Raw genomic sequence first — 26439 nt, forward strand, 5'->3', positions numbered from 1 at the left:
AAAGCGTTTTTGTTTGACATTCCTTTCAAAAATTTAGACCCACAAACATATTTTAACATTTCTGCCAGTTGATTAATGAATTCACCAACTCAACAGTAGCCGTGCTTAAGCGCTGACCAGAAGCAGTGCAGGCAGCAAAAGAGAGAGTGACGCGTCTTCACAGTTCCAATTATTAATAAGCAAAGGAGTAGGCGCTGCAAAGTGTTTACGCTTGCTGGTGGTTTTTGCTGTTGTTGCTTTGTTTTGAAAATTGGTGTTGAGCTAATTTATGCATTAGCAGGTGCTCAAAGACAACAGCGACAGCAGCTAAACTAATAATGGTCATTCAAAGTCACTCGCTGGCGCGCGGTCATCCTGAACATTTTTTTTGGGACAACATTGCAGCCAATACTCAAGCGAAAGGTGCTTAAGCTGCACTTTGGATTTAAATATATTCCACATTTCAGAAAGTTTCTGTTCGATAAAAACATTTTACTAGAATAAATTGTGATGCCTGTTTTTGTTGTTAATACGCGCGTTTCCTTATGAAGGATACTGCTCTGTAGTTGAAAGGGTTGCTGGCGCATATAATTTTATGCTTTCATATCCTTTTCATCCTTGTTTTGTACGCTCTCACTACAAGCGCGGGGCGCGCCTACAAAATAGGGCTAAAAATTAAGTAGCGTTACTGCCGTTGTATCGATCCCTTCAACAATTCATCAAAAATGCGCTTATCACAAAAACTCTCCGGAAGGCGATGCCAAGACAAAAACGCGCAAGGAACGAAAACACAACCTAAGTAACAGCGGCGCCGAGTGAAGTGCCGCGCAAAGGTTACAATCCTGCCGCGCGTGTGTGCAGCTCCAATTGACGCACCTTGTTGGCGCTCGCTTTTAATCAAGCACACAAACAACGCACTCACCGTTTATCTAACGGGCGGTCGCTGGCTACGACAGCACGTATGTGTGCGCTCTAGGCACTTTCAAATTAGAGCTGAAAGGTCAATATGATTGTGGCCAACAAAAAAAATTTAAGTGCTTACAGCAAATTTATTCAAAATATAACAACACACAATATTGCTTTTTGTTTTTTACTAACAGCCTCTAAATGTTGCGGTAACATTTTAATAACAACCTTTGTAGCCCAGCGGAAACTCATTCGGGCTATGCCAACACACAACGCGTCGGCAGGTGAGTTTTTGACGAGCGCGTGAGGGCATATGCGCGCGAAAGATCCTTGTTAAAATCTTTTGACAAAAAGGTGACTTGAAATTGTTGAAGAAATAAGAAATTGTATAATTCAATATGAGCAGCTATGAAAATTAGCGCGTAAGTATAGGCTTTAAGCAATCGCGTGCCATAAGCGGCTGGCGGTTGATCGTGGAAAACAAAATTAAACTAATACAACTAAGCGCTGTTGCATTAGTGTGGCAGCAGGCGAGCGTACAGCTGCCAAGCATTTTGTGGATTTGGTGCTATAATAAACTGCTAAGTGCCGCGCACACTATATTGTATATAGAGCATAAATATTTGCTTGAACAAGTACATATACATATGTACAACTGAAAATCCATTTCTTTTTGTTCTAATTATTATTATTTTTTTAACAAAATAGTCTTCGTGTTGTTAATTTGTTGTGCAAACGGAGTCGCCTCTTCTTTGTCCATTCACATCCGTTGCTTCCAGATCGTGTATAAGAGTATTTCATTCAATAAAAGAAATTTATTTGCTCGAATTGCGTGATTGCCACAACAATTTCATGTTGCTTGTGTGTGCACGCGTTGTAATTAGTTGTATTTGTTGTAGTTTAGTTGGGCCGAGCAGCAACTTTCATGTCAGTCATTCGTTCACTGAGATAACGCAATCGGTTAGAGGCACATGCCTGCATATGTTAATATGTAAATATGTAAATAAAATAAAATACCAGTTGTTCTTGTAATATAAAGAAAATTTTCGGTTATAAAAAGTCAAATTAATTTCATACTTATCTAACGCTGTTTCACCTATATATTTGAAGATTTTGTGTTCATAAAGGTAAAATAATTAATCTGCTTTACAATCTTGGTGAAAAAAATACATTTAATCGAATATTTAAATTTGAGATTTCATTCTCACAATGTGTTGCACAGAATGCCAATGTATCGATGTACGAAAATTCAAAACCACTGAATAAGTCGCCTAAAAAAGATCCCAAAGCGTCATCTAGACATTGATTTTTACTGTGAAACGATTTATTCGCGTAGCGTACTAAAAAGGTGCAATTGTGTACAAAGAAGCACATTGAATCACTCTCCAATTTGACAACGGGTTATGCCAATTGGCCAATGGAGAAATAGAGAAATATTTTGTGGACAGATGAATGTAAGGTGGTTTCATTTGTTAAAAGTGTTAAGCATACTGGTACGAAAGTGATGGTATGGGGAAGTTTCTCGTATAATGGCTTTGATTAAATAAACCATAGATCAACACTTGCACGTGGAAATATTGGAAAATATTATGGTAAGTGTAAGTGTAATTTGCCGTTCTAATAGTTTTTTCAGCAAGATAATGGCCCCAACGAAACATACAAGTAAATCTGAGAAGGAAGATCATAGCCTGCTCAATGGCCTGACGTCAAACTCATAGAAAATCTATGGGCAGATATTAAAAGAAAGTATTGCTGATCGTAGAGCATCAAACATAAGGGAATTTTGGAGGACAATCACGAGCCATGACAGCAAATAAGACGTTGTGATCTGAAAGTTGATTCCCTGCCACGCAGATGTGCTGAGGAATAAAAAATTGTGGTTACTCAACTAAATATTAAGGAAACTAACTTATATATATACTAATAACCAATTGGTAATGTTTTTATTTATAATTTGATATATTGAGTTTTGTGTTGCATTCCTATTATTTTGAACACCCAACTCTTGAGGTTTTTATTTAAAATTATATTTTCCTGTTTCACTTAATGCGAATAAAAGTTTAAAAATGAATAAAGAGACTCCATAAAATGAACAAATCGGGCATAAAAGAAATGAATAAAAATGAAGGTTTTACGTTTAGGACACACCAAATATGTATTTTCAATACAGCTGTAGTTACAATATTTAAGAAATTTATTTCAGTTTAAACCAATTTTTCTTTAAATTTTTATTCTTCAATAGGTGCTTTAAATGGAATATTTTTCCTGCAATAATTGACTAAAAGTCAAAAGTCCACAACTTTTACAGAGAAAAAGTTCCACACCCACTTCCTGGCAATAAGGACATTCCATAGCCATCCTTGTGTTGAGTAAATACTCAACATATATGTATTCGGCTTACGAATGCAATACGATAATGGCGTCCGCGAAGCGGTCAAGCCCATATTGCAACGCTCACATTCATATTGTTGCGGCCGATGGTTTTTACTTGCTGTCAGAGGGTTTTTCACATGCACCAAATGTTGTCTGGCTATTAGAATGGTGTCCTTAATTGAATTACCCCACAGAGTCGTGGGCATAAGCTCATGCGGACTCAACGGGAACAAAGTCACCCTTCAAGCTTCAAGTGTTTTTATTGGTCACAAAAATGAGTAGATAGCATAGCATGCCATGGCATATCGTATTTGTGCAGACCCACCGAATAGAATAACTAACTGTGCATGAGCAATGATCGATATTGCGAACACAGCTAGAAAATACGCATAGATATTTAGAATTTTTGAATATTTTTGTAAAAAGTGCTTAGTCGTAATATCGCTAACGTCGAATAAGAAGCTTCGAATCTTCATTCAGCCATTGACTCACATGGTAATAATTTGTGGAGTCGAGGTTTTGAACATAGTCTAAATACTGTTACTGACAGTTCTACCAGTAATTTCCGGACTAGTTGGAAATTAATAGTTTTATACTGATTAGGTTGAATCTGAAGAAAAAGAACTGTCATATAAATATTTCTGCTATTCAAATTTTAAAAATCCGTTTAATTTCGAGGGCGCAGGCCGGACAACACTGTCTAATAAAAACTTTAAAAGCTTCATATGACAGATTCGTATTACGGATTAATATTATCGATTATTTTCTTCCCAGATTGTTAAATCTTGATTAAATGATCGTATGGTAGATGACAGCTCAAACAATTTCAATGCATGTGGAAAGGTTTTTTAGCTGAACAGTCTTGTTCACTATTAATCCTACAACAGAGAGCCAAATTGGATATTTTAAAGAACTTAGTTAAACGCGTTTCAAAAATATAGTTTGAAAGGAAAAATTTCTGTCCTACTTAACTCCGTTAAAATATAAAAAATATAATTTAACCTGGAGTAATGGCATTTAATCGAATGTCTGTCTGTATATACGAAAACTAGTATCTCAGTTGTTGAGATATCAATCTGAAATTTTGTACACGTCATTTTCTAGCTAAGATTGGACTACTAGCATATAGCATCCCTTGGCATAATATCTTCAAGAAATTTGGCAAGCATTATTATCGAAGGCAATAGTGCAATCTCTGCAGATATTGCTCAGATCGGATCGTTATAGCGCATAGCTGTAATACAAACTAAATCATCGGAAGCAAGCGCTTGCATGGAAAACTTTTTCATTTGATGAGATACCTTCAAGACATTTGTCATGAATACTTCCCAATTCTCGAAAAAATGTTAAGTTTGGACTACTATAACTTATAGCTTTCTTACAAGCTGATCGACAAAAATAACATAAAGATGTTTTTATATTCCGTTATACTATATTATTAAAAACACAACTGTGAAGAGTAATATAGCTTCGTTGCAGACGGAGTTAACGTTTTTTCTTGTTTAAAGAAAATTTCGACAATAACTATACTAAATGCGTGAAGATCAGATTTATTTTAACACTAAAACCACTAAAAATATAGTTTTTCTAAAAAACTATAGAAAATAGCAAAACTTGTAACACAGCGCCACCTAATGTGAGAAAACAATAAAGATCAAAAATTAATTTTCATAATTTTTTTTCATTTTTAATTTTTCATTTAAAAAAAAAATAATTTTAATTGGGCTTATAAAATAAAATTCGATATGACATTGACTTGAGGGAATACATAACTATAATAATTTAACTTTTAAAGAGAGTCCCCTAGCGCCCCTGGTGGCTCCATCTAAATGTCGACTGGTATCTTTATGGATTGTCCAGTGATTTCATGACATTTCATCGATTGGGAGTGAAGTTATTGCGTTTTAAGTTAGTGTTATCGGTACGAAAATGAGCTTCGAACAAAGAGCCAACATTAAATTTTGTTTTAAAATTGGTAAAACTTTTACTGAAACGTTTCAATTGATGAAACAAGTTTATGGCAATGATTGCCTATCCCGTAGCATAGTGCACGAGTGGTTTCAACGTTTTTAAAGTGGTCGTGAGGACATAAATGCCGATCAACATGTGGGTCAATCAAAATCCTTGATCACCGGAAATTCCATCGAAACTGTGCGTGAATTCATCAAAAATCAGCCGAAATCATCATGGAAATTCATGGAAATGGAATTGAACATCTCCAAAACATCGATTTATCGCATTTTGACCGAACATTTGGGCTTACGAAAGGTGTGTGCACGGTTTGTTCCACACAAATTGACTGACGACCAAAAATTGCTCTCATCGATCGACGCTTGTGACCGATTATTTGACCAAAAATCACATTTTAACCATTAACCACTCCCCGTATTCACCTGATATGGCTACGTGCGCCGTTTTCCTTTTCGGACAAACGCATTTGCTCAAAAAAGGAAGGGGTTATGCAGACGTATCGTAGAGGCCATTCAAAAGGCTTGCACCGGCATACTGGGGGCCATACCGGCCAACGAGCTAAAATACTCGTTCGACATGATTTTGGACGTGCAAAAAGCTGTATTGAAGCAGAAGGAGACTCTTTTGAATAAAATAAATTGATTTTGCCGAAAAAACCATTTGCCCTGTTTTTTTAAGTCCTGTTTAGTTTGGAACGTTACTTGTAGTAAACACTTGGCGCTAGTTACGTACTAGAAGCTGCATGCTTAGAAACCTCTCAACCAAGTTTCGGAATGTTCTGGCATATCATTATCGTTCTTTTCGGCCGAAGCTGGGCAATAAAACTTTGGAGTAATGCTGTTGAGGTGATAGTCATTGAACGGATATAAATCAAGGTACTTTTGATTTAATTAGACGTGACTGTCGTTAGTACAGTTGTTCCTCTTATCAATAAGTTTAGCTGGCATGGAAACTTTACGAAACTTAGCAAGTCGAAACGCAATGGAAGAATCGCAATGTTGAAGGCAGTTTCATGTGAAATTCTTTCCAGTCGTTAGAATTCGTCAGTATCTGGTGAATCTAACTTTATTAAGGTCTGAAAGCTTTACTAATACTCTGTATATTCTAATCTTTTCACACTTTTACACATTTTCTGAGATGAACTTCTTACGCGTCCTCCAAATTTAGACAAATTTCTTCAAGTGTATTCACAATGCAATTGACCACTGGACAACCGCCTGTAAATACAAACTAAACTGATTATATTTGCTGCCACAAAAAACCGTTAGTGTGGCGCAATGGCATTCTAAAACGGTATTTTAACTTCGCCTACAGTCGACAGTGCAGGGGGGGAAAAAGAATGCAAATGCCTTATTAGAAATGCAAATTTGTCGACGACTGCAAAAAGTATTCGCAAAGCACTTATATTTTGATACACATACATATACTTACATATGCATATAGCATATGACAAACGGAAGGTGAAACGCTTGAAGAAAGTAAACCCATCGTACGATACCTTTCAACAATAATTGGCGCAACCTCGGAGTCCTTGTGTGCTCATTCCCCTTTCGTCCTGTCATGCTTGTGATGCATATAAAATGAGTGATTCGAGTGCTCGCATGTTTATAGGTGCATAGATATGTTTGTGAATGTATAAGTAGATATATGTGCTTGTATAAACTCACTTTGCTTGCCATGGGGTCACTTCGTCATGACGACAATAAATTTAATGGCATTGCATACTTTTTGCTTTAATTCCAGCGAACTGTACTAAGTCAATGGCAATTTCAGCAATTACATGTACATACGTGATATGCCCAGGGTAATTTCTCTTCGAAATTGTGAAAATATAAATATAAGAGTGGAAATTCATTGATTAATTACACACTTTTCTATCTTTTTAATCATTAAAAAGGTATAAAAATTGCTTTTCATCTACTCTTTTTCTATTTTAAATGCACACATTTTGATTTAGCACCATTTCAGAGCTCATTTCTACGTACCACAGTATGACATCGATGAATCACTTGCAATTAATCGTCTATTGAATGTCAACTTATCCATCATATGAGCGCTCAGTTTCGCTTGCATGTCTATATATGTATATAAATACATATGTATATGTGTTTGTTTTTGCGAAGCATCCCACATCACTTTGTCAACAATCTCGAAAAGTCGCGTCGACAAATTTTCGGTGGCAGGTTACAGAGTGCCGCTCATTGTTTGCCATCGCTAATGAGACCACGTACGCGACAGGTACATAATTCTTTCAAAGCAAAAAAAACAGAAAATGTCTTTTTTCAAAAACTCACATCGGCAATCTCACTTTTAACTTATTGAGATGCACATACCGACTTTTGTATAATAATTAGATAGCATGACACACAACAAATAGTAGAGAATGATTTACAAATACAATAAATTATGGGAAGTCTAAGTTATTAATTGCATTAATATTGATTTTTGTAACTCTTTCTAAGACTTATCTATGAATCATTAATGCGTGGTTTCTACCTATGACGGCATTGATACAGGTAGCTGATTGGAAGAGACCAAGCTAAAAATACAATTAAAAGTCTATGAATAATATTTGATAGGTGTTTTGACAAAAGTAAAAAACTTCTTGAAAATCCAAGTCTAAATCAATCTATTATTGCTAGTATATTTATATATTTAAAAATTCTGATTTAGTACTCGAACTCTTTCTGTGGTCCTTTTATATGTTAGCGAAAAGTTGAGGTTACTCAACCAAAGTTATTAGTTGGGAGACAGTCTTGTTTCTAGTTTGAATTTCATATAATTACCTTTCTTCAGAGCAAATTCCTATGTCTTGTTTGTAACTAATTTGATTCAAATTCTTAGCATATTTGGATCCAACTTGAAAGGATAGATAATACATCAAACAGAGAGATCCGGAATCACAAGCAATTTTATATATGCATACTTATACTCTATATAAATATATACACTGACAAACATATTCGGCATTTCAGGTTTATTAAAAAAACGAAAATCTATTATGTATAGTATATGGGAGTTGGGGTTGTATAGAGCCGAAATTATCCTTAACTGTTATCATGCCACATACGACAAAAATGCTCCCAGGGTTTCATTAAGGTACTTAGCAAAGTCTAGGTCAAAAGTTTTCGCCCAATTGTATTTATTTTAGGCATAAAGATATACAGTGCCTAAACTACCTGAGTAAAACATGTTCTGTAATTCTCATTGTGATAACTCACATATTACAGTGGCCTTGGCGGATCCACGAGGGGAGGGGAGTTGGTAGAAGTAGGGGAAATTTCACCTAGCGTCAGTTGACAATTCTTCACAAACCACAAAAACATAGACATGATGCCGCTTGCGACTATCGAATGCCCTATATAGGTTCGATATATCTCTGCGGGCATATATAGTATGTCTCATACTGTACAATTGGTACTGCTTAATAGAATCACGCTATGCCCAGCTGAGCGGAATCATCTATGTATATAGTAACTATAAGTTGCCCAAGTTAACCATTTCATTTTCGTCAATTTCTGTGAAGTTATACCTTATTCTGGAAAATAAAGTGCCCAATTTTGAATATCTAAAATGGTAAATATCGATGTTGTTTCGATTTTACTGTTCTTTTTGTGCGTGGTGAAATTTCACTGACATTCAATCGAGTGTTTACATAATTTTATTACAGAAGAATAATGTTTCTCGTTACAGATTAGCATTGTACTCAGATACGTCGATTTTTCTTCTGGCGAAGCATGCATACGAGAAGACTTTGTATCTTTTTTGGACGCATTCGGTCAACTTTCGAAGAATACTCTCGCGGAGGCCACAGAATCAGAAGAAAGCGAGGATGAAAATGGATTAATGGCTTACATGATTTGCTGGAAAAAATGACCGAACCGATGAAGAATTGCCTCTAAGTGGATCGACCATCGAGGATTGTTCTTGGAGACATGAAGAAACAATCTCCGAATGGAGAAAATGCGCTTCGATAGGGGACTAATAGATGTGCGGATGTGCTGTCAGACATCAGAGAAGCCAACAAAAATTCGGAAAGAAGCAAAAATGCTGTTATGACTCGCCGTTTCTCGCACAAACTCAACAAAGTCAGTGAAAGTACGATTAATCGAAAACGTTACCAGTGCCATACGAGAAGTCGACCAAATTCTTCAAGTACTCATTTCCAAAACGTTGTGACTGTACGGATATTAGCAATGATACTTGGTGAAAAAAGTGTCCAGTTGTGTGAAACAAGATGGGTAGAGAGGTAATGATGCTGTCCTTCAATTTATTGCGAAGTTACCGTTGATCATCGAAGCTCTGTCCGTAAATCAGAGAGTGGAAAAGAACAGAGAAACAGCAGGCAAAGCAACTTAATTCTCATATCGGCTTCGTGCAGGATTCTGGAATTTATCGTCGGGCTCTCTGTTCAGCGTTCAGACGCTCACCCATAGTTCAGCGTCGTTCTTCAAAAAGGAAGCAATTGATTTGGCGAAGCATCAAAAAGGATTGGGACGCGTTATTCACTAGCAGTTTTGGATCTTTCCCAATTGAGTGTGTTTCTCCCAGAAAAGCAAGTCTTTTAAAAGAAAACGAAATCGATGATCTAATCGGATGCTTGATAGAAAGATTCGGGAATCTTCTGGATGATGAAAAAGCGTACAAAAACTGAAATTCAAAGGTGAATTAAAATACTGTAACAAACGCGAGCTCTGAACGTTCTTTCTCTTATCTTCGCCGCATCAAAACATGGCTAAGGACGACCATGCTTCATCTTTATATTAGGTATATGACAAGGCAAGTATTGACACGATTCAACCCATTACACCTAATTACTATTATTAGGGAAGGATTTTCTCTGAATTTCAATTGCATATCTTCCGCACGGACAAATATTTTCGGTCAAAAGTCAATTATAGATACTGGGACCCACATATTCGGTACTTGGGGGCTTGAACAATTTTGTTTGGATTTGGGTAATTTTTGATGATAAGGTAGCATAATTTAAAGGAATTTGTGCGAAATTTTATTCCGTTATTTCGATTGAGTAGGCTAATAATAGCAAATGCCTATACAATTTACAACTTTTTTGATATACACATATTTTCAACGGTATTGACAGAAGGAAATTTAGACCAATTAGTATTAAAAGATGATATGCTATCACCATTGATCTCGGCATTGGCGAATAACGGTATATTCAAAGGATTAGAAGAGTAACGAAACCAACTCACTGTATATGGTAAATGAGCGTCGGTCAGCAGTATTAACTACTTTGTTAACTAATAAGACTATAATTACCTAAGAATGGGATTATGACACAACATGATAAACACTAACTTTGGTTGAACTCTTTCATTCGATATAAAGAAGAAGAAGAAGAACTTAAATTGGCGAGCGGTACCAGATGACCATGACTACTTTTTCTGTCTAAAAGCTGTGATACATTGACATGGAGCAGATTGAGCTTAAGAAGAAGGCACAAAGAAGGTAGAGCGTGAGATGTTAGCGAGGTTAAATTTTTTTGTACGGATAGTCAGTAAACTTCCACTTTGCTTTACAGGTAAGTATCATACCCATACAACTATTTATACTACTGAGAACTGAAGAGCAGACTTTATTAAAATATGTGATATATCTGAAAAGTTGAAAAATCTTAACGTTCCGTTGGGTGCAAGACAAAATTCTTCGCAGATAATAGTGTTTTCATGGCTCAATTTTTATACCCTGAACAGGGTATATTAAGTTTGTTACGATGTTTGTAACACCCAGAAAGAAGCGTTGGAGACGCTATAAAGTATATATATATAAATGATCAGTATGTTGAGCTGAGTCGATTTAACCATGTCCGTCTGTCTGTCTGTCCGTCCGTCTGTATATATACGAACTAGTCCCTCAGTTTTTAAGATATCCTTTTGAAATTTTGCAAACGTCATTTTCTCTTCAAGAAGCTGCTCATTTGTCGGAACGGCCGATATCGGACCACTATAACATATAGCTGTCATATAAACTGAACGATCGGAATCAAGTTCTTGTATGGAAAACTTTCACATTTGACATTTGATTCCGATTCGAGGTTTGTATGGCAGCTATATGTTATAGTTGGTCCGAGTATCGGCCGTTCCGAAAATGAGCAGCTTCTTGAAGAGAAATTGACGTTTACAAAATTTCAAAACGATATCTTAAAAACTGAGGACTAGTGCGTATATATACAGACGGACGGACGGACGGACAGACGGACAGACGCGGACATGGCTAAATCGACTCAGCTCTAACATACTGATCATTTATATACATATATATTTTATAGGTCCTGATTTTCTTCGGGTGTTACAAATTTCGCTAACAAACTTAATATACCCTGTTCAGGGTATAACTAGACAGGCGTAATAAAGTTATTGAGTTGTTTTGGTGATACGTTGCTCTTTAGTACGCAGCCATGTATCAATATTAAGACGTGCTTGATCGCAGGAATGTATCATATTTGGGTGATCCTGGAGTTTAGATATACTTGTATGTTTAATTTCAATGCTGTCTTCTACTTTCTTTCTTTACCATTGGAATGTCAAGGCCTTTATGAACACGTGATTTGTCCTGTAAGCATTTTCTTGATTGGAATCTTTGTATTATATCAATATTAGTGGCCCAGGTCACCACAGTTGAATGCCATACATCCAAATCGGCATTATGTGACCGCTTTATATAAAAGTTACTTTGTTGTCTAGGCTAAGTTTGAGAGTTTTATATTTAAAAGCCAATTAATGTAATTTGCGAATTGATGCGTTGTTATTGTATTATTTTTGTGGAGGAAAAGAGACATCTTTGATAGAAGACTGATTGGTCTGTATGAAGACGGCTGTGTTAAGTCTTTCCCAGGCTTATCTATCAAGATAATCTGTTTTTCACATGAAGATTGGATGGTATCGAAACTAAAGAACTGCATTGAAACAAAGGCACCTCTATGGCAATAATTGGTGAGTCAATTTTGCATTTTTGGCGTAATATTATCATGTCCCGGCGACTTTTTTGGGTTAAGTTCTTTTATGATTCCAATAATTTGAAGTCTTAAAAGACTCAAGCGACTCTTTGGCTGTGTTGGGTATGATTGGCAGCTTAAAGTTGTTCTTTGGCAAATTAGGTTGAAATACCTTTTCTAGGTGATTTGCAAAACAATTAGCCGTTTCTTCGTCACTTCGAGCCCAATTTCCACCCAATTCTCTTATAGGCAAGTTGGAGTCAGTTGGTGGCTTCATGGACTTTTGGGCTTTTCAAAAAGAATTTTACTTGTTGAATTTGAATGAACGAATATGGTGCTATTCCTATCTCTAGGTATGATTTTAGAGATTTGTAAAAATCATGAATAGCTTACAACTCGGTTATGATTGCGATTAGTTGGATTCTGACCTTACTGGTTCACCTTTTATTCGGAGTAATTACCTACTGATTACTTTCCTATGGATTCAGGTAAGATAACATTCTTAAGTTAAGGGCTTAGTGGACCCCTCCTAAATGGTCCATATAACTATGTATAACTCAAGTTAAGCCCATCAGGCTAATTCCTTTTTCAATCCATAAATTGATGCTTTTTTGCTTCTGTTGCTTCTATTATTTGGGAAAGGTATTCTAGTTTCTATTTTTCCTTGCTTTCTCTGAAATGATTTAACTTGTCCAGCATATTTTGTCAGATATTATTACTAAGTAGTATAAATACCACAATAGACCTAAGGAGGGGGTGGTGGTCATGTAATAATCTAAGGACCATTACATATACATACATATATATCGTATGTCTCACCTATATATCATTAGCAAATTCAGAAGTGTAAGTTAAATTTAAGATACTTCCTGTCAAATGACTCTCATTATTCTGCACATAATTACACATCTAATAGTTTACGCTGCCGTCTCTCCGAAGTTATATGTACATCGTGCTAGTTTGTTTCGTGCCAAGTATAAGCGACTGACACACTCGAGTATATGTTTATGTTTGTGTCTGCTAACGAAATCACAGTAGCGACTTACAGCTGGCAGGGCATCAAATCAAAAGCCTGCATTTAACCGCACAACTGACAATCCCCTTGAGTTCCGCCTCAAACGGCTGTGGCCGCAAAATAGACACGAACACACATTTTTTATGTGTGTATGTGTGCCTGCTGACAATCGGCGCGTTTTCAACCTGCCAGTGAGTTGGCTAGCCAGCATGGCAACTCGGCAGTGAGTCGACCGACAGTTGTATCATGCAACATGTGTCTAATCAAATTTGCCATTTGCTTTACTATATATGCTGTGCTGGAGGAAGATATTTGCGTTTTGTGTGGACGAGCAACCCCAAATGGAATAGCTGCTAACGCTGCTTTCTTTTTTGTTGCCGTTTTACCTTTTCTGCTTCTGCTTTCTATCAGCACTTTTGTCTCAGCGGTATGTGAAAAGTAACTGCTAATTGTTCACATTTCTGCGTCAGTGCGCGGGTGAGCGACTCTTCCAAAATTTTAAAGAAATATAAAAAATAAAAAACAAACAAGTTAGGAGGGATAAGTTCGGGTATAACCGACATTATAACATTTTATACTCTTGCAACTTGCAAGAATCAAAGCCAGGGAAATACCTTAAGACGTCAAAAAATTAAACTTAAAACTCATACACCGACAGTCATATTCAGCATAAGGTTTGTTGGAAAAGCGAAAATCATTATACATACATATGTAGTATATGGGAGTTGAGGGCAGTGCCGATCCGAGTTTATCTATTTCTGCTTACATTGAATGTCTTTTTTTCTTTAATAATGCTTATGTAATAGGCTTCAAAGATAAGGTACCAACACCAATTTTTGCATACGATTAATGTCTTTTTTACAAGGTTTTTTTTTTTTTGAACTAATCTACCGTGTACAAACAGTATTAGGTGTATACGTATAGTATATATAGTATACCTATAAATTGTGGAATTCAAGAACAATTTTCGCCACCAAACTATATGAGTATTTTCTACAAGATTATATATTTATTTAATTTTAAAGATATCTTAAATATTTACTGATATTTGCCGTAAAGACTTTACCGTAGAATTAGGTTATACATGAAGGAGGCGTGGTTGACTTTCAATTACGCCCATTTTTATACTGTATATTAAAATGAAAGGAAAATTTTTTAAGCGACTTTGGTTTACGTAGCTTTCAACTGTTAGGAAGATCGACACCGTCCATTTTTTAAAAATATTTAAACACAAATAGTTTTGTCATCGTAGTCCTTTTGATATAATATACATACTATATTTAAGACTTAATCTCCATCTTCACTAGTTTTAGGCGTTACAAACAACTAAAACTATTATACTCTGTAGCGACATGCTGCGAGAGTATAAAACACAAGGAAAACAATTCTCATAACAAAAAATAAAAACATTGTAATTGTAAAATAGAGGGAAGGCAGAAAAAAATGTTTTAGAACTGTCACCGCTTACACAGTTGTTGGCTGCACGAAAGCCGCAACTTCTCAGCTGTACATCAGCATTTCTCTGTTCTGCGGTAAGTCAAATTTGTGACAGCAATTATCAGCTTCATTCAGGCTTGGAGAGTGTCTTTTTCGTTGGTTTCAAGTATAGCATTAACTTTTTTAATGAAATTTTCTTTTTCGTCAAGTGAAAACCGCTGTACAAAACGGAACAAAAAATATTAAAAACACATCTCACATTTCTACGTATGTACATACATACATATGTATAATATATTCAACGTTAGACCCTGCGCACACACATCCTTATGCTTGTGTGTCATTTCGTGACCCGAACAAATTATTAATTATTAAATGAGTAAAAATATAATATAATTGCGGCTGTGGTTCGATTTAATTTTTGGGACAAAAAGCCGAAATTAAATGAAATTAGCCGCAAAACAAAAGCGACAAACAAAAAAAATCGCACGCATACATACATATGCATTCCTTACACACACGCACGAATTTCATATGCATATCACTTGTGTGCCTGTATGCGTATCTCGTGAGTGCGCTCACCCGTTTGATTGATCTGGCAGTTGGTAATTTGTACGCATGCACGCACCAGCACACACATATAAGCATAAATAAACACACACACATAAATACGAACATCAAATGGCAGCTTGAGATTTCCTCGACCAACTGCTTCAAATGCGCCACACACTTGCATGTGAGTTGTCACTGAAAAGAAGAAAATACTAACAACAAACAAGTGATCCAACTACAGAAAATCTTCAGCGGCAAAAATATAATAACAACAACAACAACACGACAGTAGAAACTAACAACAACATCACTAATAAAAAACAAAAAACAACATTAGCAAACAAAAACAATCCCTCTAAAAAAATGTAAAACTAGGAACGCGATCAGTTGTTGCTAACGAAAGCCAACAACAACCGACTAGCCGCCGAGCGGGAGATGAAAGCTATTGCTACGCATAATTAGCACGCATAGGCGGCCAGCGATCAGAGAGGCGTGCCGCATTATTAATGTCTTCCTACATGAACAACGATCTGCCCATACATGACATGTGTGCGATTTTGAAATTTCCAATTTGGCGCTATTAACGGTCAAAGCGATAATGGCCAACGCAACGCAAGCGCTTTTTAATCACACGTACGCTCACCACTACACAAACATACACGCACTTAATCGTAGCTCCGACTAGCTCTTGCCGCGATTCGAGTTTGTGGCAAGAAAGTAGTAAGTCGGGAGAATTAATATATGTTAATATGTTTGAGAAAGCAGAAATAAATTGAAATCGCCAGCATTTTAAGCTTTATTGGCATGAAAGTGTGTCTGGTTTGAATGATTTTGATGTCCGTCGTAGGAATTCTGAGGCAGTTATAATTAATGAAGTATTTTAGCGAAACCAAAAATGTTCCCCAAGAAACTGAGGAATGCTGCCGAGTGGCTATTCCCTACTGTCTTACGTTTTTATAAATTTTTCTTATGTTTTTATAAACTACTTTGAGTTGGATGGATCTATTGTGCTCATGTTAAGCGAGGTCCTCCGGTTGCTTGGCCTTTAATCTCTTTAGTCTGTCTGTACTTCCCAGTGAAAGCAACTGCCTAAGTCTGAGCCAACAAAAATCGGTGTGGTCGATCGAACTTATTCTATTTGAGAGTATGCAGAAACTATTCTTCAGCAAATAGAAGCATGGCTCCTTAGAATATCCAATTAGGTTCTACAACTAGTTTCGGTTCAGTGGCATTGTCCAAAAGATCTAATGAAAATACTGAGAAAGCCTCAGCCTTTAAGCTAAACAGAAGCCATACAGTTACTACAGGCTTGTTCGGATAAGAGAGGATCAGAAACTGTTAATGAAGAAAGAGAGGTGAGTACTTAGTCTATTGCTTATGAAGATGTAAAATATTGATAAGGAATTATTGAAAATATAAACTTTCTGCCAAGCATTTTAGATTGAGTACATCGTTTAATGTTGTCTTAATCATTTTCTGTTCGTTTGGTCTCTAAAATATTGATGAAGAGCTAAAACTTACTTAAGTCAATCCCTCTGCCCGAAATGAGTTGCTCTTCGCGGCTGATATTTTTATACGCTTGCAACATGTTGGCACAGAGTATAACAATTTTGTTCACCTAAAGGTTGTATTTATCACATAAAACTAATCGAGATAGATATAACTTGAGTAAAAATGAAGATATCTTGATTAAACTTAGTTCCTTGGCAAAAAAGTAAGGCGGGGTTCGTTAATGGGTGTAATCTGACCACTGTCACGCCCCAATGCACCATTAAACGAAAATCTATAAAGTGACATAACTAACCACTAAAATAAGACTTTTAACAGTAATTTGGTGGGTTGAAAAATTGGGCGTGGCGCGCTCTGTAATAGGTTTACTGTACATATCTTCTAGACCGCCTAGGCTGCAAAGCCAAATTCATTAGGACTACTTCCGACAGTGTGAAAATATCCCATATACCCGGTACTGCTAAAAACTGCTAAATGAGCAATAAATCAATAACTAAAAACATCAGAGACATAACATTTTACGCCCAAGATGGTATGAGAAGGCTTTATACGAGCCAGTGTAAAAATTAGACAATGGACGTAGAACAACCCACTTTTAGGTAAAATGACATATCTTAGCACCTGCTCTACCGATTTCAACAAAGTTCGGTACGTAGTATTTTTCAAACATTCTTATGTGTCGCTGAAAATGGGTGAAACCGCACTGCAGCCGCTTCCACTTCCCACATAACACAATTTTAAATTCCATCTGACTTTGGACGTATAATGCCTATAGCGTATGCCATCTTATGACTATAAATTGTCCAAATCCAAGTAAAACAGTTCATGCCTCTCGGTACCGAATATTTGGATCCCAGTACCAATAGTTGAACTGTTTAATCTGGTATATCTGTGTGTCAAAAATGGATTGAATTGTGTCAATACTTCCCTTAGATTCCAAATAGCTAAAATTTTGCGATTTTCGAACTTCCGGGTGACTTCTTACAGCATATATCTCAATGAAAAGGAGAGAATGTATTTTAATGATCATAAGCCCCCTTATAAGAAACATATAATATCCGGATGACTTTACTCCATATGAATGGTGATGGCATGTGAGGTACCTTAATGAATCTCAGGTAACAGTTTATTAGTATGTGGCATATTTATAGTTGGCAAAAATAGATAAAATCGGGTCGATACTACCCCCAACCCCATGCACTACATAGGTATAATTATTTTCAGGTTTCTAAAGGTATGTATCTGGTATCTTTAAAAATTACAAGACACTGGTTGACGGGTAGGTTGTAACAACAACAAAAAAAGATCTTAAGACCAGACCTTTAATTCGGCTTTTGGTTCTCATGTGAATGAAGCTTCAGTATGAATCTCTAATTTTCCCACAGAATATCTTTAATTTCTGGAACATCCGCGGTAACGTTACCTTGATTTCTTACTGGCGGAAGATTAACTTTCCTTTATACCCACCATGCCATTCAATTCGCCACTTAATTAACCCGTTTGAAACATTGCCATATTTATTTCTTCACACATTTCCGTTCTCGCACAACGCAGACCTCGTTTGCTATGGGACAATGGTAACGAAACATATAAGATTACTATCAATATTTGTAGTGTAAATTATTTTTACACTTAAGCGAGAAAATCGATTGAAGCTCATTACATTCTCAAGCTGACGACATTAAGTTTACGCATGCGCAGTGCTATTAGTGTGCGTGACAGCAGTGAGGCTGTGCGAGGCACACAAAGTTGTCATACACGCAAACACAAAGGAAGAAGGCGGCGCGCACTTGCAAAAAAGGCAGCAAGTATGAGAGAAGTGATGACGGTCAACAAACTACAACCAGCAGATAAATACAGAATTTATGACTTAATTTAACTCGAACGTCGGCGAGGACAGGCTGGAAACAGAGCGGACTACCAGAAAAATAAGAAGTAGTAAGAGCAAAAGCAAACACAAATATAGCGCGCACAGGCTTTTAGCGACTGCTGCGCCGATATTGAATGAGAATGAAGCCAATAACCGAACAAATGAAAGATTTCGAGCACGGCAACCACAGGCGGCAGGAGCCTAAGCGGCGCTGTACCGGATAGCGACAAAAAGCCCAAACGGAAACTGACTAGGGAAGCGCGTACGACAGCGCGGAAGCGCAAGAGGCACATTTGAGTATGTATCTATGTATATATGTATATGGCCAAAAATGGGCGATTGAACGGGCGGACACGTTTACATTGGACGGCGCGCAACGTTCGCGGTACAACCACGTTTGCGCGTGTAATTCTCGAAAGGACGCGTGTTCATTCATATATTTGCGACACTCAGAAAAAGCTGCAAACACTCACAGGGAACGCGTTGATGGACAAACGCACGGATGGATGGCCGACAAACCATCAGCACTGCCTGCGAGTATGAAGGTTGATGTCTCTATTTGGAGATGCCATGCAAGCGCTCGTTTGCCAAGTTGTTGCCAACTGTACGCGCTGACTGTCACTTCAAGCAAATGTACACACTCACAGCCGGTGTTGTTGCGCTCCAGATGCTTGCTGTGTAAGTGCGAATGCGAGTGCGAATTAATTTATCGGTTAATTTTGTTCACAAATTGCACATGGGCGGCGCGGATAGCCTACAATAACTATCTATCTTCTCCGAGTCCAGGTTTGCCGTTGGCTGTTGCATCTACTGCCATATCGATAGCCATTGCCAACGCCATTACAATCAACGCCACAGCATGGCAGTCTCGGCGAGTATGCGCACATTCCATAAACGCATCAGCATTTGGTGCGCATTTTCCGCGGTTACGCTTGCAACGCCTCAGCCCAGGCGCAGTCCATTCGAGGTGCGGTTGTTGGTTGCGTTGCTCTACCAAGTGGTGAATTTATGCGCGTCAAGTGTATGAAATAAATTTTATAGCGAATTACTGGAGCATTGCAGTTATAACAACAACAAACATTATTTAACGGCGCAGCAATCAATGCATATTGAAGCTGCTTCCACCGAATGTATGAATGGAAGGCACATGTGCGCGCTCTACACACTACTTCGACAACAATGTTGGACCGCGTTCTGAGTATGCGTATATTAGAAACTGTGCGCATAACTGTGGCTTATTAAAATGCATTTCGTGGGTCTGTTTTGCTTTGTAAGCACTGTGATCGCTTCCGGCTTTTGTGCTACTATAATATTAGTGTTGTAAAATACTCGTTTTTGCTTATACGTTGCATTTACCGCTTTATAGGTAAGCAGAGTAACCACATTTTCACTGCAAATGACGATTAACCAGTTTGAAGGGAAAGGTAAGATTGGGTACAGCAAATAATACTGTAAAATCGTCTGTGTAGGGTCAGCGAATGCGGTTATGTACACCCTGCAATATTACATCCATCAGAGTCGCCTCTATTGGGGTACACACTCTAACCCCAATATAGACAAAATCACAGCTTTTGAGATCGAGGGATCCGAGTTGTGTCAACAATTTTCACAATTCTCGAAAAGAAACATTAACGGAGTCATGATTTGTAAAATTCCCTGTCAATGCGCAACCGAAATAAATTGTATCTAAAAATCGGCCTGGAACGATTTTCATAAAAAATTTGTCAAGACTGAACAGTATTTATTGGAGTGAATTTCTTCTTACGAATTTTTCGGTCGTCAGTCAATAAACAACGACTTACGACTTAAAAGTTAAACGATAGCAGCAGTAGAGGACCTTATTTTAGATTTTTACCCAATATGGATAATGACATTGCGCACATTTCTGTATAATTAACTTAAAAATTATGCTTTCGAGTTATGGCACTATTCATGTAAATGAGCGACGTGTACATTAAATACATAAACTGCCCGAATAGTATAGCAGTTTTTGAAGATTTTTCCTCTAAGTCGGATCCCAATTTTGAAAAATTTCTTTTTATAGTTATAACAAGAGAAAACGTTAACTCCGGTTGCACCGAAGCTATAATACCCTTCACAAATGCAAAACATTCCTTATAATAACTTAATTCCGATAGTTCAATTCGTATTACAGCTGTATGCTCTAGTGATCCGATCTGCCTTATTTCTTCAGAAATTAAATAGTCAAATTAAAACCGTTATATGCACTCTCCTGATTCCGATAGTTCAATTTCTATGCATAGTGATCCTTACTTCCTTAGATAATAATACATGCTAAATTTAGTGAAGTTATACCATCAAATTAAAAACTTTCCTTGCAAGCACCCTATTCCGATCGTTCCATTTTAATGCATCGTGATCTAATCTGAATAACTTCTTAGAAGATTATATAATTGTCTCAAATAATAATCCACATTAATTTTGTGAAGTTATCTCGTCAAATGAAAAAGGTTTCCATACAAGTACTTGATTCGGATTTCTCAATTTGTATGACAACTATACTGGTCGGACTTTGATGACTCGACAAATGAGCAGCTTAGAAAAGTATATCTATTAAAAAGATATACTATGCAAAATATCTAATTCATATCCCAAAATCTAAGGGACTAGTTCGCATATACTATACTCGTACAAACAAACGAACATGGTCGAATCGACTCAGCTCGTCATGCTGATCATTTAGATATACTATGTATACATACTACTATGTTCCTCTTCTTCTTTATTGGCGAGGACACCGAGTTTAACCATCACAGCACGACAGTCATTATTCCTTTTCGCTATTTGGCGCCAATTGGAGATTCCAAGTGTAGCCAGATCTTTCCAACGGAGTGAAGGTCTTCTTCTTCTTCTGCTTCCCCCGGCGGTTACTGCGTCCAATACTTTCAGAGCCGGAGTGTTTTCGTCTATTCGGAGGGCATGACCTAGCCAGGGTAGCCGCTGTCTCTTAATTCGCAGAACTATGTCATTGTCGTCGTATATCTCATACTGCTCATCGTTCCATCGAATGCGATACTCGCCGTTGCCAATGTGCAAAGCACCATCCATTTTCCGTATACATCGACGAAGAGGTGGTGCATGTGGTCTTTTCCATGATTTGGCGCATGATAAATATCTAGCCGTTTGTTAATTTTCCAGACTTAAAGCCACACTGATAAGGTCTAATCAGTTTGTTGACGGTGGGCTTTAATCTTTCACACAATACGCTCGAAAGAATCTTATATGCGATGTTAAGGATTCTTATCCCACGTAGTTAGCACATATTGTGGTTCTCACTTTGGTTGATAGGACAGAGCCCACTTAAATTTCCATCGTCGGGCATGCTTTCGTCCGACAATATTCTACAAAGGAGCTGATGCATGCTTCTTATCAGTCTTTCGCCGCCGTATTTGAGTGGCCGGAAATGCATCGGCCCCCGTCACTTTGCTATTCGAACTAGAGAAATTTCACTATGCTCTAGGCATCAGTCACTAGGTCACCTCTGGGAGCTATGTAGTATGCTCCGGTCTTGAAACCTTGACGAAGAGACTATTTTATATACATTGTTAGGATTATTTATTTTATTTATTGTATCAAAAGTATGGATAATAATTCATATAACAAAAGAGTTTTATTATATAAATACATAAACGCAGCACTGGCTACGAGGGCTTCAGCCGTCTTGTAATTATAACTAGGTGAAAAATTCTATTTGCTAAGGGTTAGTAAAGATGTAAGTTGCTTAAATATATTTTAACAAATCGTTGGTTTTAAGAATCTATATACAATCATCACGTTTTTTCTGAAGGTTCACTTAGTAGTTTTATGAGGATCAATGTTGCCAGAGTTGTGGGCTGTTGGGTGAAGCATCGGACAGAGTGTGAGTAAGTGTTTGATAGAAGCGGTGTCATCGCAAAGGGGGCAAATGGATGGGCTTTTACCCGATAGTAAGTGGGCGTGTGTTATGATAGTGTGTCCAATCCTTAATCGAGTATATGTCTTCATTGCGCTAGTTGGAACTGTTGACGAGTAGATTATACGATTTCTGGCTGGGTTTATGACCGCGTAGTGATGTTTAAATGTTTTCCATTCGCTTGCGTTTTTTTGATGCCTTTTGTGCTTAATAAGGTTAAGAATGTCTTGCTTGGATGAGACGTAGTATGTTAAGGCAGGAGTCCTGGCTACATTTTTCGCAGCGAGGTCTGCAAAGTGGTTGCCTGTAATACCAGCATGGCCAGGGATCCACATTACTTGGATTTTCTGAGGGGCACCAATGACCGCGTCCCTGATAACTTCTATTATGGGATTGCGATTTGAAGGAGACGTTATTGCAGACATACACGATTTGCTGTCTGTACAGATGAGGAACTTTCCTTTAGTTTTTTTTGCGTAATTAACAGCATGAAGGATAGCAGATCCTTCAGCGGTAAATACAGAGGTCGTTGAGGGAAGAAGCCAATTGCAAATGATTTCTCCTGTGGCAGTGACAACTGCTAACGAAGTGGAATCGATAGACTTGGACCCATCCGTAAACAATAACTTCCAACCATTAAGAAATATATGATAAAAGAAACTTTCTCAGCAAATTTAAAAATATACATACATATATGTATTTATAACATGTGCACATTTATTTATTTATAAAAATTCAGATGTTTATAGAAAAGACACAGTTCCCTAGCACCTGTAACAATATTTAAGTAGCATGATTATTTATTGGCTACCTTGGTTTATGTTGATATTTCCAATTAGTTTCATCTCCAAAATGTTTAGGTAAATTCATTGCTAGACAAACTGACGGCCAAAAGTGATGCTGAAGGATTTAAAAAGATACACCTATTTATACATACCTGGGTGTATGTGGAACGATGCTTCTCATATGTTTAATAGCTCAGTAATGGAGCACGTAATGCATATCTGCGATGAGGTAAAAAATTACCGCAATTTATCTCGCGCGCCTAATATGCTCAGCAGCGCGGCAGGTAAGTCAACCAATGTTTGCATAATGCATAACGCAGCACCGCGTCAAACTGGCTGCGTATAGACGTGTATGAAAATATAGCATTGAGGAGTAGTGAAAAGGAAGATGCTTAAAACCAAAAATAACAAAAAAAAAGTCAATGTATGTGTGTTAGGAGATCGCTCGTATGGATTATGTATGTATGTCTAATAGCCTTTTATAACACACACGCACACAAATGCGCTTGCTGGATATTTTTAGTTGAGATATGTATAGGCGCGCGGATATTGTTGGGAGGTATGTATAAGAAAGTGTTGTTCAAAATTGCGCGTCACCACTGCGCGTTTGTAGGTAGCAGAGCAAATACAAGCTCTCGGCCGCTTAATCGCTTTTATCTCCACGCAGCATCACTTACATACAAGTGAAACGTGCTCACGGGTCCAACGCGCTCCTACTACCACCAATACTACTTATCACTTGCAGCCATCATAATCAGTGTCATCGCAATGGGCATCAGTCACACACACATCAACTTAGTGGCATTGTTGCACCTTCAGCGGCATTTCACGTTTTATCGATTCTCGTCTTTTTAATGCGATTTTGATAAAACGCTTGCGATTTGTCAATGTTATTTATTTGATTGCTCTTGCGCGTTGTCACACAGCATTTTGATTTTTATTTTTGGTGAAAGAATTTTGATTCCTTACATTATTTCTTTTAGTGGCGCAACATTTCTATCTTCTTTTGCGCCTTCTATTGTTCAGCGATTCGCCTTAGTTTGGCGTACAAGTGTTTCAAGTCACAAACCAAATGGTCAGTGCCTTTCAGTCACATTTCGCCACTTCGCGCAGGTAATCTTTGCGTCCTCCTACCTGTAAGCAGTTTGTTGACTCCACTGTGTCTTCGGACACTTGCACAATTGGTTTGACCCTGTAGGAAAGTGTGTTAAATAGTATCGAACTGGTCAGGTTAACATCATGTTCAATCCATATAATTTGAAAGTCTGAGGAAGTATCAGAATAGATCACGATAAACTGGACGACCCAACCCTTGGACCGATACAAAAAGCTTTCAAATTTTATTACTGTTCGACATACAAGGATTCCTATTCGTTGTTGTTGTAGCAAAAGAAAATATTATTCTTCTTCTTTATTGGCGTAGACACCGCTTACGCGACTATAGCCGAGTTAACAACAGCGCACCAGTAGTTTCTGCGTCGAATACTTTCAGAGCTGGAGTGTTTCGTGCATTCGGACAACATGACCTAGCCAGCGTAGCCACTGTCTTTTAATTTGCTGAACTATGTCAAAGTCGTCGTATATCTCATACAGCTCATCGTTCCAACGAATGCGATATTCGCCGTGGCCAACGCACAAAGGATCATAAATCTTTCGCAGAACCTTTCTCTCGAAAACTCGTAACGCCAACTCATCAGATGTTGCCATCGTCCATGTCTCTGCACCATATAGCCTGACATGAATAATGAATGACTTATAGAGTTTGGTTTCTGTTCATCTAGAGGACTTTACTTCTCAATCGCCTGCTCAGTCCGAAGTAGCACTTCTTGGCAAGAGTTATTCTGTGTGCTGGTTCCAAGATAGACGAAATTATCTACAACTTCAAAGTTATGACTGCCAACAGTGACGTGAGAGCCAAGTCGCGAGTGCGACAACTGTTTGTTTGATGGCAGGAGATATTTCTTCTTGCCCTCGTTCACTGCCAGACCCATTTTCTTTGCTTCCTTATCTAGTCTGGAGAAAAAAGAACTACGGTTGTTGAGGCCAATGATACCAATATCATCGGCGTACGTCAGCAGCTGTACACTCTTAAAAAAGATTGTACCTGCTCGATTAAGTTCTGCAGCTCGAATTATTTTCGCCAATAGCAGGTTAAAAAAGGCGCACGATAAGAAGTCGCCTTGGCTGAAACTTCGTTTAGTATCGAACGGGTCGGAGAGGTCCTTTCCGATCCTGACGGAGCTTTTGGCATTGCTCAACGCCGGCTTACACAGCCGTATTAGTTTTGCGGGGACACCAAATTCAGACATCGCGACATAAAGGCAACTCCTTTTCGTGCTGTCAAAAGCAGCTATGAAATCGACGAAAAGATGATGTGTGTCGATCCTTTTTTCATGGGTATTTTCCGAGATTTGGCGCATGGTGGATATCTGGTGGAAAAAATGGGTCACTTACGACAACGTCAAGCAGTTAACATTGGACAATAGGACAGTAATTGTGTGTCACCAGGTCAACAACATACCATACACTCGACATTGACTCGCCAGAATCTCCGGGAGCTTGGACGAGAGATTCTTAAACAGGCTTCTTAAAATCCAACCTGGCACAAAATGAATAGTGTAAGTTCCTCTCCACCGACTGTACCAGTTAAAGGTGAATCGCAGTTTTTTGCCAATAGTGACAAAGATTTTTATGATAAGGGCATTATAAGATTACTCACAAAGTACCAATAAGTAATTGAAAAGAACTTCGTAAATATGACCCAAATCGGATCATTCTGACTATGCTAAAGTTGCTGGTGAAAATAGGACCTTTGAACTTGTTGAATCAATATTCGTCAACTTCTTCGATCTATAAACACAAAAGTTATATCTTTAACTTCTTCTAACTTTTTCGTTTGATAAATAAATTTCAACCATATCCAGAGTTTCATTCCGAGAATTGAGAGGCAATTTCCTAGCTCTTCTTTATTTATTTGTGTTACTGCTTACTCTTTCATTTATTTCCTACAGGAACTACGATACAACGAGTGTTTCATGCACAACCCGATGCACCTTTGGTATCCCCATGCAGTACTCACCGTTCACCCATCACTGTGCGTACTGTTACTTGTCATTCGCTACGAAATATGTTTAATAAACGTTTACACTGCGATAATGTTTCATTGCTGAC

Source organism: Bactrocera tryoni, chromosome 5, assembly GCF_016617805.1.
Source record: "Bactrocera tryoni isolate S06 chromosome 5, CSIRO_BtryS06_freeze2, whole genome shotgun sequence".
NCBI lineage: Eukaryota > Metazoa > Arthropoda > Insecta > Diptera > Tephritidae > Bactrocera > Bactrocera tryoni.